Below are 16,907 nucleotides of genomic sequence, written 5' to 3' on the forward strand. Positions count from 1 at the left end.
TATAAATAGCAACATTTATTTCCATTATAGCTTTCACAGACACACTAGGCACACCTCCTTGGTTTTTTATCTACAGCTATGTTGCTATGATCACCGAGTACATAACTAATAAGGCACATTTTAACTACTGTATGGTGGGAGAGGATGCTGGGCTCTCTCTCACACACACACACACACACACACACACACACACACACACACACACACACACACACACACACACACACACACACACACACACACACACACACACACACACACACACACACACACACACACACACACACACACACATCCTGAATCATTTCCCGCATCAACTCAGCATGAATCTGAAGAAACCATGCCCCGTGGGCCAGACTGGTATTATCGTGCTGCTGTTTTATAGCTGATTCATTTCTGAGGGGAACTTCCAGCCTAAATGGCCCTATCGTTGAGTTTTTATAGTTGCAGAAAAATAAAATTAGAATGCTCTCATTGGTTTGTGCTGTTGACAGAGTTGTTTACTCCTGGTGTTGCAGCTTTTTGCTCACGTACTGGTTTGAGTTTGTGACTGTAGTCTTTATAAAAAATAAATAAATAAATGTAGATGTCTGGTTGTTTTGCTGCCAAGCTGCCACTTGTTTTGTGCTTTGAGGTAATTAACAGCTTAATGCGTTCAGTGACCTGAGGGAATCAGTCATGCTGAAAAAACAAAAGGGAAACTCTGGCTTGCTGGCACTGGGCGCAGGGGCAGTTGGCGAAGTGGAGGGACTGAGCGGAGACTGTGACCCACTGTCTCTCCTCGCTTGGCGATGGCGAAAGCGAAGAGAGAAACGGGGGAAGAGCGGGTGAGGCAAGAAGGGGCAGTGACACAGTGATGGTTTATGGATGAAGCTGAACTGTAAGGTAATTGGGGGGAAAGCAGAGAGCAGAAAGAAGGCCACGAGTCGAGAGAGAGAAACGGGAGGAACACAGTGGAGGGGTCTTGAGTAGATGCTCGTTCAGCCTCTGTTTCTGTTGGAAAGTGGAGGGAAAGTGGGTCCTTGAACGTACTCCCTTAAATTAATGGCTCAGAAGCACCAATTAATGTACAGCCTCGCTGCGGGTCTCTGCTGTGCTGAATCAAAGAGGTCTTGCTGTGCAGTGCGTCTGCTCATCTTCCTAAGCATCAAGCATGCACTCGCATACACACTCTCACACTCCTACACACAGCACACACAGTGGGGATTTTAGCCAAGAAACCGGAGCCAATGAGTGAGACATGAGATGAAAGTGTCACATGGAGCTAAAAGCTGAATGTCAAGGTTAAAGAACAAAAAGGGTGATGATGTGGACTTTGTTACGAAGTAGCAAGAAGATGAAGGGAAGGTCAAGTCTGATGTGCTTATCAGTGAGATGTGAAGAGGAGGAGGAGGAGGAGGAGAGATGAAATAAGGAGTGGAGGAGGAGGACAGAGTGTGTTCTCTCTGAGGGCGGGAATCACAGAATCAGACCCGGGACCCATCTGGAGGCAACAGGTCCGATGACAGCAGGCGGCTTCTCCATCCAAGTATCCCGGCCGTGTGTGACAGCCAGGAACAGAGCCAGGGTCTCCCCCTCCGTCCAAGACCCCCGGAGACCCAGCCAGTCCACCAGCCGTCTGTCCCCCGATGCTAAACCACTTCACTGGGACACAGAGCCACGTTTGTTATGATGGCTTGTGGATCATAATTGCTCAAATTGAAAGTGGCTGATTGATTACATGGCATTAGGGCGCCGCTTTCAGAGACGAGTGGATTCTGCTAGACGGTGTGTATTATGCGGAGTTATGTGGAAACGATTGAACGGATTTAAGCTTCTTCACAGCCAAATCTGTTAATGCAGTAGATTACGTCCCGGTCTGAATTCATTAACATTAATTTGACTTGATATGAGGAGCGGTAACAATGGCAAACCAATAAGCCACAAAAGCACAAATAATTGATATCCTACACACATAACACCTCCTTCTAAAACCTGTGTGCTACAATGGAGCTGTTGATTGGCAAGTGCTCTGTGCTTCTGTGGTGGCCGTGCATTCGGAATACCATAGCTAGCGTGCTCACAGTAGCTAGTGGGTCATTTGTATTTGCATGTAAATGTTTTTCACCCCTTGGCTTGACTGGTGGGGCAATCAGAATGGGTCTCTGTCTGCATCACTTAGAGGGAGGCTGCAGTGACTGACTGTGACATTCAGAGCTCCGGCCGGGCTTCTGCATTTACTTTCATTTGCTTGTTCACTTATACATTCATTTCTGTGGGAAGGAGAAAGACAAGAAAGGGTGTTTCTTTTCCCCTTTTTTTTGTTGTTCTGTGTCGATTTGATATCTTCCTTTAGCTGCACGTTCATGCTCCCATCCTTCATGGCTTGATTTTCTCTAAACATCCGAATCGAACCACATCATCCCACATCCTCCTACCTCATCATCAAGCTCCTGAGTTTGGTCTCTTGAGCTCGACACACAGACGCACACACACACCTCCCACATGTCGATGATGGATACTCATGCAAACACATATCTGCACGACGGAGGAGTGTTTGTGTTTGACTCATGTAGCGCGTCTCGGGGTTTGGCAGTCTGTCAGGCCTCGATCAGCCTCTGTCGTCAGATGATACGTGGTCCTTCGCCTCTCTGGTTGCTGAGTGAGGGAGGCACAGGGGACAAGACTCAGGAGAACGTTTGAGTGAATGAATTAACCCTGAGGAGCTGAGCAGGAAGTGGAATGAATGAGTGAAGGAGGACAGAAATACGCAAAACATTCATATCCCCAACCTGCTGGAATGTGGTCTCATGCCGCCAATATGTCCATTAAACTGACGTTATTTCAAACATGTCTGTTAAGGCATCCGCGGCGTCGTTCAATATTTCTTGCTGCACTTGGTGTTCATATTTTGCTGCAGCCCTGCTGTATGCTGCCGTATCGATCTTGTGTCTTCGTCTGAGAATGTGAGTCTGTCTCTGCCTCTGTGGGAAATTCTCTGTTTGTACATACGTTCTAAATAAACAAGAAAACTATGTAAAAAGTTTCCCAGTTTATGTTTGTGTGGTGTTTGATGTGACGCTTCAAACATTTCCATAATCCCTCTGCTTGATATTTGAGCGCGCATTTGTTGTATTCCAGTTACGGGATGTTGCTGTATGGTTTGTGTGCAGAAAACAGTGCTTTGTTGCTGCTATTATACGGGCTTCTTTTGTTTTGGCTGCTCTTCTAAATATACTCTGTGGAAGGTTACAGGCTTATGAGTAAAATGTTAAAGTGTTGGTTCCAATTTGGTTATGTGGCCGCTATCTGCTTGTTTTCAGCTCACAGCGTATTGATTTTGGCAGAGCTCCTCATCAGTAACCTTCCCGAAATAACTGCTCTCTCTCTCTTTTTTTTTTTTTTGACTTTGTCCTTACCTGGCGACATCATCACCATGCCGCCTCGACATCCTGTTGTGTGCATCAACACGCGGCTCACTTGTTACCTGCTGCGGTTGCTGTAACCTTTTCAACAATTATCCGTCTTATAAATAGCCTTGGTTGTTCTGTCTGTTTCATTTCAAAAACCAGCCACGCTTTCCACCGGCTCTGCAGCAGCAGCAGCAGCAACAGCAGCGGTACAGGGAAACTCGATAGCAGAGTTTAAACTGAAGTAATAAACATGACAAGAAAATGCCCTAGCCCCAGCTCTTGCAAGCCTGAGATGTGTCATGTCCCATGAAACATTAGGGGCGGCTGTAACAAGGGAGTTTTTTTTTTTCCTCACTTGCATTCGCGTTGGTTTGGAGAACAGCCGTAAAAAGTCATGTTGTTGCTGTAAAAGCGAGAAAACATGAGTGAGAATAATCCAAATAATTGTGAAACACGCAACCAGTGAGTAACCTTTCAGATGTGCCTCCTGCCTTCCCAGCATGCCTCTGACTTGTAATGGAACATTTTTTGTTTCCCCTCAGTTTTGACGTTATGGACGACTCTCAGTGAGTGTGTCTTTAATTGTGTTACCCTGAGGGGGCGAGCTTAGTTGCAGAAAACACTGGTGATCCTGCCAAATGTTAAACATGGCAGTCATTCTTGAGTGAGACTTTTTATTTGAGCCGTCTGTTTTTGATTTTTGATTATTTTTTCAAATCTCGATTGTCCTTTTCTCCTGTCTCTTGGCTCGCGCTGCTTCACCTGGCATCGGGATCCTCTCTGCTGTCATCAGCACCATTAACAGCCACAACAAAGTTGCTTTGAAGCTCTGCAGGGCTTTAGGCCGTAATAGAAGGACAGCTCCAGGCTCATTTTATAACAGCGGGAAAACTCTTGGGCTCCACTGTTTGCTTCTTGGTTCAAATTTCTGTCCCTCTTTTCCTAAAATATAACTCTAAAGACACTTGCGCCAATTACTGTCTGCATCTTAGTCTACTTTTCTGACAGCCTGACATTAAAGGCATTATGGAGGATGTTTTTGTTGTTTAATTTGTCTGATTCACATAAAATGAATATACTGACCTTTAGTGGACTTGTATGTATGGTTTCTAAAAAAAATAAATAAAAAAATAAAAAACTGTGGACATGGCAGGACCTGAAAAACATCAGCCAATTAACGCGCTTTGCTCCCTTTCCTGTCAATCAAAAATCTTCCGGCTCAGGCCTAGTTACGTAGATTACGTACGCCTTGGACTTACATGTTTTGTGTATGTGTTGCTTTGGTATAGACCTTTTTCCGAAACGTCATCATCGAACGTCACCGCCGGTCACCGGCCCTAGCAACGCGATTCCGCCATTTTAAGAGGGGTATGCTTTGCCTTGACGACCATTACTTTCCCACGTTTCCCTCCCGATTTGAACGACCAAAAGCAGATATGCCCAAAACCTGCGCTGTTTTTGGCTGTAGTTCTCAGTCATGGAGCAACAAGAACATTTCCTTTTACAGGATTCCGACTGAAAAGGGCCAGAAAAGGAGTTTATGGCTCAAAGCATTGAGACGGATTAACAATAATGGAACCACATGGAGCCCACAGTCAAAATGGTCCTATGTTTGCAGTCAGCATTTCGTCAATGGTATGTTGTGTTTCATGCAATTATTAACCCTTAACTGATTTTCTGAAATTATTAATTAATAAGCCGTTGCGCTTCAGTGTCCCGCCCGCGGTACACTTTGAAATCTGCATAAGCAATTTGCTAAATGTCTGAAACTGCAAACACGATTATACAAACACTATACGACGATGGAAAGCTTAGATTCTCATGAATCCGCCGATATAAACCACTTTCAGATGTGATTACCACAGCGGGTAATATAAACACATTTGTCCGACAAAAACGAATATCCATCCATCCTTTCTCTGTACACGGCTTCAACGTACACAGCGCGACTCACATTTCCGGGTTCATTATGACACACAGATGAAAATATTCCACAAAAAACGGCCATAATCCAACCTTGGACATCCAGACGAAACAAGCCAGTAACATATTTTGTCCAAAACATGTCTTGAAGTCGGTATATAATCCACGAATAGGTCGTTTTCAAGGAAATGCACCTCGCGATGCACGTCCAATATTCCCTGTATTTCTCGTCATATTTTTATTTACAAATAGAATATTACCGATTTTTTTGTACTAAAAGTGGCTGGAATTGACTGCAGCTTATGATGTCTATAATTATCTGAAATGTTGAGGGCTAGCTACTTAGCTTAGGCTCGTGCTAGCTGTGCTTCCCACAAAAAGTCAGGGGTCTTTCTACTCACACTGCTATTTTTAAACCTTCTCTCCTCCCTTTCGTTCTGCTAACTACTATGTTGTAATCAGCAGCATTGTCCTCATTATTGTTAGCACCTCATACCCTTGGGCCGAGGGTGGGTAGAGCTCATTTACAGGTATCTGACTCTTAGTTTTGATAATGCCCATCTAACTAATATACATACACTACTTCCACTTGAAATTAAAAGGTGTTTATGGCTCACCCCGTTAGCTTAACATTAGCTTAGCATTGCGGAGCTGGTGTAGCCCTATCTTACAAAGCATTTATCATTCTGACATTGACCTGTATGCACAAAAACGTATAAATATAAGCATACCTCAAAGAAAACGTATGAGTCCAGGCTTTTATAAGTCTTCATCTTCTCCATTGTGTGGATGCCTGGGCTGTTGATAAGGTACTCGTAAATGGAGTGCCAATGAAGATCTGGACACGGAGTAGGGTCGTTTTCCCATGAAACCAGAGGAATTTGGTACGGACATGACTGCAAACCAACCAGTTCTATTTTTTCTTTATACCGTAGCTTGGCTTTTGGCTCAAGATTTCCGAAATAATCACCAGACGTTTTTCTCCGGGTCAAAACCGCGTGGTTTCGGCGGTCAAATCATGGTTGCTAATGACTTTGTTGCCCCCTCTTAAAATGGCGGCGTGCGTTGCTAAGGAAGGTATGGTCACGTGTCCCCGACTCTGACGTCACTGCGAAAAGGTCTATAGCTTCATAGTTAGCTGGCGACTTGTTTTGCTCATCTTTTTTTTTACATAATGGCAGATAAAGATCCAGGGGACCCAGCTGTAAAAGAAAGTCATTTTTTGAGGTCAGAGAAAATAAGACAAGTGGATCGCGAGAATGCAAAAACAAAAGTGATTATTGGCGAGTCATTTGGGCGATGGCGTCAGCTCGAGCAACAAATGGACCTAAAGACAGATGCCTTGGTTGCTAAATTCCTTCTGGACAGGTAAAATGTATTATTGTATTATACTGCGGCTGTAGGCAACTTCACGAGTCCTACGATAGTTTCAGGAGGGGGGTGTTTCTTTGTAAATGTTAAGAGGGGGGAGGTTGCTTGTGTTGTACGTCGCTTTGGACAAAAGCGTCTGCTAAATGAAATTGTAGAATTGTAGAATTGTAGGTTAGAGGGGGGTGAGGGAGAGGTTGTATGTGTGCATGCGCATGCTACGTTCAAAGTCGTAGGAAATTAAATCTCCTCTAATGCCTTTGAAGGTGACAAATGCAGCAATATACATCACAAGATAACTGACGGAAAAGTGGTGAATGCATTGTTGGAATTGTCGCAGAAGGCAGAAGGAACAACTGCTTGAAGCTCAGTATTTATTGCTGTCTCTTCTCTTAATTGGATGCATTATGTTCATTTCCTTCGCTGCTTTTGAAATCTTAATCAGATGGTTAATTTACTGTCTTGCAGGCTTCAACCAGCTGGCTCCAAATACAGACACTTTTCCTTCTTGCTTCATCTCCATATTTCGTTTTATGTGCGTCTCCTTGGCTTTCACGAGTTGTTTAGTCGCTAAGAAAGTAGGTTGTGTGTGTTTGTGAGGGTAGGTGGGTAGGTTATGCCCCCTGCCTAGTCGGGCGATAATACAGCGAGGCAAGCAGAAAATGTGATGGGAGTTCTGTGGCAGGTCCACAGAAGAAAAGCCTGAGCCACCACAAGGAGTCTTCATTAATGTGATAACGCTACTCTAACAAGTTTGTGCTTCTTCTTTCACATGTGCACGCACACACAAAGCCGCACTAGACCCACCACTGCTGCCTCATTTCTTATTTATATATTTGTCACTACACAAAATTCAGAAGAAAAGCAAAGAGTGGAAGCTGATTATGCTCTCTGCAGTCACTTCTGCCTGTGTTTTACGAGCACATCAGCTCAGCATTTTCTCGCTATTGTCAAGTCGGCTCCCCAGCGCTGATAAGGAGTAATTGCAAGTGTGGCAGTTGACTTGCCTCTTCCACCGAGTGTTGCCATCCAGGGCTGAAGCGGGCTTTGAGACGCCGTTTTTGTTCCCATGAAAAGTCTACATCGGTATCTTTGTCTGGAGGTGGGGAGATTTTCGTTAGCATCTGATAATCCCTTTTCACTCCTGAAATTAGTTTTCTCTCTCTTGAGGCTAGCAAACGCAGAAGCAAAAATTACAAATGAGCGAGGATTACAAATGTAGAAGTGTGAAACAGAACAGATAGGGGAGGGTGTGTGTGTGTGTGTGTGTGTGTGTGTGTGTGTGTGTGTGTGTGTGTGTGTGTGTGTGTGTGTGTGTGTGTGTGTGTGTGTGTGTGTGTGTGTGTGTGTGTGTGTGTGTGTGTGTGTGTGTGTGTGTGTGTGTGTGAGGCGTCGTTGCCAGCAGTCAAGGACTCTAGCTGGGCTGCTCACCTGATTGAAATGAATAGATTCCTGGATAGAATCAGGGGGAGCATAGAGGATGTGGAGTGGCAGCCTCAGGACTCATCACATACACACAAAACACACACACAGAGGCACACACATACTGGCTCAGTGGCTCATTAATGCACCTTAGCACCGCCGACTCCACCAGGCAGCAAGCCAAACCCAAAAAAGAGAAGCTAAGACGAGGTGAAGCTCACCACGGGCCACCTTGAGCTGGGTGGAGGGATAAACCCGAGCCTCTGGCAAGTTGTAGGTATCACTCATTAGCTGCCGTGCACAAACTAATGAAGAGCCTGGAGACAAAGAATGAGAGGAAAATCTAACTGAATAAGAAAACAAAAGCACCAAATCATGCATGGAAGCACGTGCAAACACACAATCCACCTTAAAGAAACAGCAGCTGACAAACCACTGGTGTTTGTTCCCGCTAAGGAGCTGATGTTTAGTTAAGGCTTAGGAGTGTCTGTGGATGTAGTGATAAATTTTAAAGCAGAACTCTCTCCCTGAGCCTGTATTTTTGTGAACTAGTTCTCTTTCATCTAATTACCAGGAGATTCAGATGCACACAGGGGAGGCTAGTTATAGAAATAGCCTGAATTTTTTCTTCTTTTTTTTTTGTTCATAAACACAACTCCTGCCTTGCATAATCTGTGGGTGTGTCCCTGAGCTCTTTTCACCTCCCCACAACAGCATGATTAGCAGGAGAGCGGTATTGATTTTGTGAAAGCGTTCTTCAGAAGGTAAAATATTGTTACACAGTCTGCGTACACGACAGAACGTTTTGTTATTGTTGTCAGGCATGTCAGTAGGAAACCTCAGAGCTGGGATTTGCTTATTTTTTAAGGCTCAGTGAGTCTGTGGCTAAGGCAGCTAGTTTCTCTTTCCAAAAACCTCCAGAGACTCAACCCTGCAGACCCGGACTAATTCTCGTGCATCACATTACCATTCTCATTAATGTGACTGATTATACACTTGGAGAGAGTGGGCCACAGTCGTGAGCCAAACCAGCCAAAGTGTTTGCTGGCACACAAGTGTGAAATATCAGAATGCCCACTCGTGTTGAGTCATTTTGTGTCTTAGATCATTCTGATCGCTGCAAAGAGCCCTTTGACATCTCATTCTCTGTCAGAAATGGATTTCCATCTTATTTAGATGGTGATTGAGTGCATGAGGCTGTGTTTGTGTTTTCCAGGCCGTGCTGTTGATATGTCTGTGCTTTGCCGTATTGTTTCTATGAAAGTGACATTTGCTCGTGTAAATCTCATGCTGTTGAAGGCTTTGATTAAACTCTCGATTTACCTTTTTTGACATCTTAGTTGAAGAGTGAAGGAGAGCAACATTATGCAACTAAAAGCAAATGCAGAGCCCATTCAAAAGCGCTTCGATAAAATGTTTTCACTCCTGCTGAGAGACACCTAGATCCAATTTTGTGATTTTTTTTTTTTTTTTGCAGGAAAAGCAGTGATGTACCAGTAGGCAGCTGTATTTTTTATAGTCAGTGTTTCCTCTTGCATTTACTGTTTGAGAGGTATCAAAACAAAGCACAGAATACCCACTAGAAAGTCCGACGGTGGAGAGAGGACCAGAGAATATGTGTAAGCTGGACAATGAGCGTCTTCTCTGCGCAGTAAGAGGTATCTGTTAATGGGTGAAAGAAAACATTTAATGTATAAGCCATTTCTGTGATAATTAGATGTTGCGCTGAGACTGTTAAAAATGCAGACAGACTTCAGAGAGAAGGAAAACACAAACCCCCAGAGCCACCATGCTGTCCTTTCTACAGCCATTATGTGTTTCATTACCACTGGAACACAACATAAATAGCCTGTTATTTTGGAAAAGTGTGCTTTTGTTAGCTGACCACAGAAAAGCAAAATGGAAATTGTTCCGGGGCTTGACTACTGTGTTGTGGTGTGTTTTTTTTATTTTTATTAGCGTCGTCCTTAATATAAACCACTGCAACCTCCCACCATTAACCATGTACTGTAGTCCTAATATAGAACAGAGATCCCATCTGCTTGATTTGGTTCAAGTCGATCTTTATTTATAGTGCAGGGACATGTTTAGGAACAAGAGTCACATTTGTCATTTAAATACCAGAGACCCCCTCCCTACTTAGCACAAAATACCTCAGTAAAAGAAAGATGGAGGAATTCACCAGCATTAGAAGCGCATTAAAGCATAACCATAGTTCTAATAGTATCAATAGTTTAATCATCCCCTCAGGCAGTTCTCTGAAACTAACCTGAGCATCAGGCTTCAAAAATCTGTTATTCCGGGAGAATTGAGCAAATGGGCCAAGATCACTCTCTAATGTAATGTGTGTCAGCCTGTGAAATTCAGCCCGGCACTTTAACTGGGCAATAATAGAGTTTCTGCTTTAAATGGCTGATGTCTTTTGTGTGTGTGTGTGTGTGTGTGTGTGTGTGAGAGAGAGAGACCTAGATTTTATCAGATCAGGCTTGACCACCGTGAGACACCTGCCCTCTCATGGGCAATCCATTGAAATCTGGGATTTGGCTGTAATTGCATGGACTGTGCAGCTGATCTCTGCCTCGAACACAAGGTTGCAAAAACACTTGTGTTGCGATAAGTGGATGCGCTGAAGCTTAGGAGATTTAAATAGATAAAATAAATGGTCACGAGTTGTGTGAATGCTTTGAATAACATTGCTTCAGCTCATTTTTTTTTTCTGTCACTAAACTTCATGTTACGTCAGTCACACAAACTAATGATTGTATGTCTGAAAATTTAAACTAAATTTGCAGTCAAATTGTCAGAGTACCATGTAATGTGTCACTGCAATTCCTGGGCTCAAAAATACAACTAGAGTAATCTTTAAATGCAAAACAAGACAGAAAATCAAAACAATTAATGCCACAGTAACCTCACATACTGGCATTCTGGTTCATACTAACCAGATTTCTTGTCTTTATGTTCTTGTATTTCTGCCATGTCTCTACATCGCTGCCTAATCTCCAGCCAGTTGAACATTTTAGCTTAGTTTTAGGAATGATCTCCATGCTGACATAACTGAAAAGACATATCACAGAACCATTCGTGTGCACATGTGGGTGTAAACATGAAGCATGAGGTTGGATTCTTACTTGTAGAAAATACTGCAGAGGAAGAGTCTGCAATAATGAAAACTGAGAACACAGATTTCCCTATTTGCACAACATATGGCTAGTTAGGAACAAGAGCAGCAATGCTTGCAGCCTGATTTAGATCTACGAGAGTATTTCATAAAGTTCTCAGCAGATAACCTCACAGGAGAAAGGTTGTTTTAGCATAATTTTTTCTCTATACAGTCTCCTTAAACTTCAGTGGACTTGTCCCAACGATGTTCAAGCTTCGCCAACCATTCTCGATGGCCTGCATGATGTCATCATCACTTTCAAAATGGCAACCATGCAAGTAGGATTTCAGTTTGAGAAACAGAAGTCAGACTTTGCATGTAGAGTGAGTAAAGTTAATGAGGCAGCAATTCTAAGCCACATTTGGCTGCTTCTGCCACCTGATGCTGTGTGACCGGGCGCATTGTCCTCGAGCAACAACAACCAGCTTGAAGATTTCGTCTCCGTTTTTTTTTTATATGGCTTCAAGTATTTGATTTGAGCGTGATATAAGGCTTCAGTTGATACAGTTTTGACCCAAAATGGGAGTTGAGGCCTGTGTTTCTAAGGGAAGCAGAGAACTTTAAGGTGATTTGTCACAAATACACCACATCTATCCATCCATGCATCATCTATACACCGCTTATTCCTCATTAGGGGTCTATCCCAGCTGACTTAGGGTGAAGGCAGGGGACACCTTGGACAGATCACCAGTCTATCACAGGGCTACATGTAGAGACAAATAAGCCTGCATTCACACCTATGGACAATTAAGAATAACCCATTTACCTCAGCATGTTTTTGGACTGGGAGGAAGCTGGAGAATCTGGAGAAAACCCACGCATACACAGGTAGAACATGCAAACTCGACAGAAAGAACACAGGGGATCTTTGAACTGTGAGTTAACAGTACTAACCACTGAGCCACGGTGTAGCCCCCAAATACATAACAGTACTGTAGTATTCTCTTTTCACATCCCTTAGTTGGGGTCAGTGCACACTTGAAGCAGGTAGGGTTAAAGGACTTGGAAAGATTCGATAATTAGCAGCACTGGGGCTTGAACCTCCGGCCCTCAGATGAGTAGACAGTTAACCGTTGAGTCACTACTGGTGGTCATGGCATAGGTCTTTTATTTTCTTCTAAAAGGTGGTCAAGGAGTGACTGTATTGGCAGTTAGAGCTGATCTTAAAGTGAACATGGATGTCTGTGTTTCCAAATTTCTCTGTTTCTACCTGTCTAGTGTTCAACCCAGTTTTACTCAAGACCTTAGCAAAGCTGAAGCAGACATGTATGAAAAATGCATTAGTACTGTATGCAGAAATGGATTTTGGTGTGTATTTCAAAGTGGAATCTTGTGATATTTCTACACCAGTGAGTGAGATGTCATTGCATCCGGATTCAGCAGCATTTCCATGTCTCCGTTACAGCGGTCTTAAAACTTCAGATTAATGTGGATGCTGATCGTAAATGTAGCAGAAGTTATGTGTTTTAAAATGAAAACACATCACTGTGGATGTAGCCTGGGTCTGAAGTCAGTGGCAGCGAATGAGAGGAAGTGGCCTCGACTCACTATAGTGAGTGAGTTCAACTGGAAGAAGACCAGTTCAGCCAGAGGAGCTGTGTGCCTCTCCACAGGGACCTTTGTAGCAAGCTGGGCAGAGTGGTGCTTTCAGAAGAAACAAAGCGCTGTGTTTGTCTCTCTGTGTCGATACTGTACATGACTTTGAGTGTGTGTGTGTGTGTGTTTTTGCAGAGCTTTCTACCCCACAGCCGAGCTGACCCGGCCGTATTACAAGAACTTCCACTCTCTGTTCTTGTTCCCTCTGTGGGCGTCAGCTGGGGCCCACAAAGAGGAGAAGAGCCTGGGTCACTTCCAAAATGATTTCCATTGCTGCATAAGTGCCTTTGGAAGAATGCAACTTGCTACATGCCAGGAAAGGAAAGAAATAAATGACCCTAGAGTGAGAGCTTGAAGTGGGCCAATCGAAGTTTGGTCGGAGGAAGGCTGTGGCTGCCTCTTGCCAAGGCCCAGCAGGGCAAATTGAAGAATTTGAAGCAGCAGAGAGAACAGCATGATGTAGAGAAGGAGAATAGGCTACTAAATGAGAAAGATTGCTGGAGTTTGGAGGAAGGCTCTCGCCACTCTCTGTGGCCAAGCCGGGCATACAGCAGAGCAGGCCACAAAATTACAGGAGCGGGGAGGAGGAAGACGATAAAGGCAGACAAGGGGAAAAAGCATGAAAACCTCCATTAAATTAGAATATTCCGCTGAAGAATTGGAAAGAGGGGGGTGTAAAAGGATAGCGAAAACAAGAGGTAAGGGGAAAGCAATGTTCCCCCGTTGTATATTTGTAATTGTTTCAGCGTGTGCATGCTCTCTTTCCCCCCTGTTGCTTTTGCAATTATCATCCTGTGACCAGCGGCGGTCTCCCTGAAGTTACAACGCTTGAGACACTTGGGTGGCTTGATGGAGTTTGGCACCAAACAGCGCTCAGACAGGGCCTGGAGACACCACTTAGTTAATTAACCAAAAAGACCAAACCAGATTCTGCGGGCTGATAAACAAGAATGATGTAAACCTCCCTTCCCACATGGGAGAAACTCTGGAGAGAAAAAAAATCTTCCAGGTAGTTTCAGGCTGTTTGCTTTTCTCCCAGCAACAAAGGCTGGGAATCTTATCGGCTGAGAGACGAAGGGAGGGGAGGTACCAATTTCAGTATCATTTGAAGATTTTTTTGTAGCAGAGGGATGAGAAATCTGCCTTATCATAAGCTGCTGCATTTACTTTATGCCCGCTTGCTCTTTGATATACGTTTATGGGCATTTTTCGCCATGCTGTGCATTTATGGGAGACTCCCTGAGGCGTTGGACTGTTGTATTTGCGCCTTTAAATCCAGAGAGGAAACTACTTCTGTGTACGTGTGTGCACACATCGTCATGCGCGAGGCGGTTTTTCACGTTGCTGAATAAGAATGCTGATGAATACGTGTAAATAAAGCGTTGGCAGACAAAGCGTGCTGAGTTCTCGTAAAGCAGCGTTGGAAATGATTAACATCCGCACCGTCCCCGTTCGACCCCCTGCTGCTTCCCCACCACCTCATTTGTTCACGCTGTCGGTCTGAGGGGCCTCGTTTTTGCTCGGGAGAGGAAGTCTGTGTATAATTGTTTTAAAGGAAACAATTAGTCTCAATCTTTTTAGCATTTTTCAATCTTAATTACTATCTTCGTTTTTCATAGTAATTTTCCCATTCACGTCCCCTTGTTGCCAGAGTGCTGGCAACTTAGGAGTATGATACCTGCTGCGATCTATCCAGCTCCTCCGTCTGATTGTCTCCTCCTCTTCCCCCGAGCAGCATCCTGTGGTTTTTGGGAGACGGATAATGCTCTGCTCTGTCATTGCTGACTCCAGCAGCACAACCTGCAGACTGTGCAGACACTGTATGACCTCTCATGCCTTCATGGCTGTACACAATTTGCCTCCCTGGCCCTCTGTATCGCCTGCTACTCTGTGCCCTGACATTTTAGCTTTGCCCTCCCATTTGCCCTGTCCCTTCTCATTATGAAACCACATCCATTGCTGTCACAAATGCCGTTTCAGATGGTCTAGCTTTTGCCCTGCTGCTTCGCTCTATGTGTGCTCACCTTTTTCCTAATCACTCCCTGTTATATTTTTCCCCAGTTTTTCTCCCTCCTCCTCCTGTCCAACCCCTTCGTTTCTCCACAGCCAGTTGCCACATTGGCACACAGTTTCCTCACGTCACGCTGAGATGTTCAGCTCCTGCCTGCGCGACCGTGGTAGGTGTCTGCCGATCTAAACATTTCCCTTCATTAGACCAGGCTGCTGCTGTGGCTCCTTTGCAAATTGGCCTCATAGAAAAGCAGGCTGTGTTGTTCATTGAGCTGCCATGTCAGTAATAGCTGGCTGGCACCGGCTTTTGTTCCCCTTGGAGGTAATTGCTACCAGGAGATTAAGTAATGATATGACAAGGGTGAGGGCATGGGCGTGCCATCCGTCATCCATCTCCGAGTACATCAATGCGGTAAAAGGATCTCCCGTGAAGTGCAAAGTGACATTTCTTAAGTTACAACCATGGGGCTTTGGTGTTAATCATTGGCAAAGAGAGTCAGTGAGTAAAAATTACATTCAGATCAGGTGCTGAGTTTTCTGATGGATTCCACTGTTACAGGTGCGACCGCTGCCTTTCTTTTCCCTGCATCTGCACTATTTTTGTTGTGTCACGTCTCCCAGATTCTAAATGTCAGCCGGTTGGGCAGGAAAACTGTTTATTCCAGGCTTCACCAGGCTTGACAAAAAAAACAAAAACAAAACATATTATTCTTGCTTTCACAATGAGGGCGACTTTGAAGGAGGAAAGGAAAAGAAAAAAAACTGAGATTACATCGCAAATACAAATGCGCACAGAATCACAGAAACCTCCCGCGGACAGCTAGACCGGGCTTTCTCCTCTCACAAAGTTGTCTCCTTTTTTCTGTCTTTGGCTTTTCTCTCTTTCAGCTGTAGATTAAAGCAGCCTAAAACAGAGGACAAAGCAGGTCCTCAGTGTCTCGGCACTTGAATAGCTTGATTTTCATTCTGGTACAGACGTAGTGTCTCGGCCTGCCAAGTGGTGTGCAGACGGATCACGGCCTGGCCCCACCTTTTATAAAGAAATCTACTGTACAGTGTCTGCTGATAATGAGACGCACTCGGCTTCCAACAGATCCGAGTCTTTTCACTTCTCCTCTGTCACTGTGGGCTGACTCACTTTAGAGACTGCCTCTTAAAAAATGCATTTAAAAGGTTGCCGTGTCTCTCTGTCTGTGACGCACATAAACACACAAAATGGCATATATCTGCTTACCGCGGAGAGCCTTCTGTGAATTATCACCACACGCTGAAGCCAAAGGAGGGGGAAAAAAAGCCACGGAAAGATGCCGTTTGACTATTTGACTCTCTTCTGATCTCATTTAACTCCGTGTCCCCCTTACAAACACATCAGAGCATCTGCTGATGGCATCTTGCCCTCTCAGTGGGAGATGAGAGAGGCTTGTAGTGCTTCACTATAGGGCTCCTTTCTGTTCGCCATCCACATACACAAGCACACATTCACGCCGCCACTTAAGTCCCAGTGTAATTTACAGTGGAAATGAAAACACTCCAGTGACAGCGGAGAGTTTGACGGGGTGTGAGTGCTTTTAAATATGCTCCTTTTTTTTCTTCGTTAAATACTACTCAGGTGAGACAAAGACATAAACACCCCTTCAAAGCGGTGACATTAGTTGTGTTTATATTGCCTCAATTTCCACTTCTATTCTGGCATTTTTATGGATCAACAACTCACGCTTACAGTACTTTGGTTCCATTCAGCCACCCAGCTATAGTATCGAGGAAACAATAGATGATCTGTTGTGTTTACAGTCATTAATTGATTTTGGTGTAAGCAGTTCTTGACAGAGTGATGGCATTTATAGCATATTTAACAATTGAGAAGTCGCATTTCAGAAAGCAGACTGACTTAATGCACCAATGTGACGCCTCCAAATTAAAAGCTGCCACACCTCCTGATTTGATGCTACACTGGGGCTTTTCCTTCAGGCTTCAGCTGCTCCTGGGGTCCAAACCTGCCCACGTAGCTTGGTGACGCCTTCTGTTCGGCCTCC

At 44.3% G+C, this 16,907-nt stretch overlaps 1 protein-coding gene across 1 annotated transcript in view; it reads left to right on the top strand.

Moving 5' to 3' along the window:
- Positions 1 to 16,907, top strand: part of sema6bb (sema domain, transmembrane domain (TM), and cytoplasmic domain, (semaphorin) 6Bb) — a 155,130-nt gene that overhangs the window by 7,015 nt on the left and 131,208 nt on the right.

Source organism: Acanthochromis polyacanthus, chromosome 4 (assembly GCF_021347895.1).
Source record: "Acanthochromis polyacanthus isolate Apoly-LR-REF ecotype Palm Island chromosome 4, KAUST_Apoly_ChrSc, whole genome shotgun sequence".
NCBI classification, from domain to species: Eukaryota; Metazoa; Chordata; class Actinopteri; family Pomacentridae; genus Acanthochromis; species Acanthochromis polyacanthus.